General features: G+C 44.8%; 1 pseudogene; it reads right to left on the reverse strand.

The window, feature by feature from the left end:
* Positions 1-1,738: 1,738 nt before the first annotated feature.
* LOC134939009 (5S ribosomal RNA) lies at positions 1,739-1,857 on the reverse strand (annotated as a pseudogene).
* Positions 1,858-2,264: the final 407 nt, after the last annotated feature.

Here is a 2,264-nt window from a genome sequence, read left to right on the forward strand (position 1 = left end):
GTCTCCTCGAACAAACCAGATCGGATCTCTCACACAGATGAGTCCGAACTGGCATTTGAGAGACTTAAACAGTGCCTATCACAGGCACATGCATTAGGCATGCCAGATTATGGGAAACCCTTTGAATTGTACGGTACGGAAAGTGCTGGGTGTGCGGCAGGTGTCCTAACCCAGAGACATTGTGATGCCAGCAGGCCGGTAGCTTACTACAGTGCACAGTTGGACACCGTAGCGCGGTCTCTCCCCACATGCTTGCGAAGTGTTGCAGCGATAGCCTTGCTAGTAAGTAAAAGTGAAGATGTAGTGTTAGGACACAACCTGACCATCCATACACCTCATGCAGTGTCAGCCTTACTGAACTCTGCCCAAACCAGACATGTCTCATCTGCACGGTTTACAAGGTGGGAATTAGCACTAATGGCCCCTGTAAACATCACCATAAAGAGATGCAGTGCACTAAATCCTGCAACTTATCTGCCAGGTGTGCCTGGATAGGCACAAAGGGTGGAGGATGAGAATGATGGTGAAGGAGGATTTAGTACAGACACTGACACACATGATTGTATGGAATATCTGAACCAGGCTTTCACTGCAAGACCCGACATTAGTGACAACCCACTGGAAGGCGTATATTTTACCTTTTACACTGATGGTAGTTGCCACAGACAGACGGACTCGGGAGACCTGTGTACTGGATGCGCAGTCGTAGATGACAGAGGTATCATAGAAGCTGAGCCCCAGGGCCCACCGCACTCAGCACAAGTTGCTGAGCTGGTCGCCCTAACCAGAGCGTGTGAATTGGCCAAGGGAAAGTTAGCCAATATATATACAGATTCTAGGTATGCCTTTGGAGTAGTGCATGATTTCGGGGCCCTATGGTGCCTCAGACATTTCATGATGGCAGCTGGCACACCTGTAGCGCATGCATCCCAAATAAAAAGGCTTCTAACAGCGATACAAGAACCAGACAGAGTGGCTCTTATCAAGTGCAAAGCCCACACTTACAGTCAAGACCCAGTGTCACTTGGTAACAGCCGGGCAGACAAAGCTGCTAAATCAGCAGCCAGCACCCCCATACAAACAGATATCACATCACTGATGATATTCAACACCATCAACACACGAAAATTAAGTGAAATGCAAAATTTGTGTTCTCCACAGGAAAAGGCAGTCTGGAGGTCAAATGGGTATGGCCAGGAGTCCTCAGGACTCTGGACAGATGGACAGGGTAAGCCAGTGGCCCCCAGAGCATATCTTCCAAGCTTATCTGAGGTGGCACACGGTCTGACTCATCTGGGTAAAGAGGGTATGTGTAAGCTAGTGAGAGCCTACTGGTGTGCAGAAAAAAGATATGGACCTTTGGAGAGAGCAAAGGACCAAAAAAAGGAAACTATAGGCCTTTTCCTGGGCACACTTGAAAAAATTGAAATGATGAAATTATGAAAAATTAACTTTTATTGATATATACTTAAGAAAAAGCGAGAGCTGGCATAAGTGTTTTGAAAGAGCATAAGTGTTTGCCAGCACCAATGTGCCTGTTATGGGCAAAGTTGTATCATAGGTAAGCGAAAATAAATGATCCCTCATCCACAAGGAAATTTATGCATATCCTCCATACATAGGAGTTTGGATGAATGAGTTCACTACGTCGATTCCGATATAATCTGACAAATACTATAGACCTGTAATCAGATTGATATAATGAGTCCCAGATAGCTTTGGCTGTTGGAGAGTAAAATACCTACGGTACCTAGTATTCCCTGGTGGTTCCCCATCCAGGTACTGACCAGGCCCTGCAGTGCTTGACTTCCAAGATCAGACGAGTTTGGGCATACTCAGTGCGGTCTGACCGTAGGTAAGTATGTCTCCTAGGCGCACCGTTTTCCGAATATGTTGGGACCCAAGATCAATCACAAATTGTATGGATATTAAGTTATATGATCAGAGATAAATGATGACAATGGTGCAATAAACTTATGAGTTTTTTTGCTGGGAAATCTGATCAGTGGTATTTCTGACTTCAAACAGTGATGCTAACTGTGCAGTCCTGAGAGAAATACTATCAAACAGAAAATATGCTCCCAATTAGCCTAGGCAGCGAGAGGGCTTGATGGTGCCCACAGTGGTGGAATAATAAAGACTCAGGTAGGAGGGTTTAAAATTACCCTTTCTGAAAAAATCAGGACAGAAAAATATATCTGTATGTTGTGTCTATAGTAAGATTAATGTCAGAAATATTTAATTAAGGCATGTATAGAAATTGC

Source organism: Pseudophryne corroboree, chromosome 6, assembly GCF_028390025.1.
Source record: "Pseudophryne corroboree isolate aPseCor3 chromosome 6, aPseCor3.hap2, whole genome shotgun sequence".
Classification (NCBI taxonomy): Eukaryota; Metazoa; Chordata; class Amphibia; order Anura; family Myobatrachidae; genus Pseudophryne; species Pseudophryne corroboree.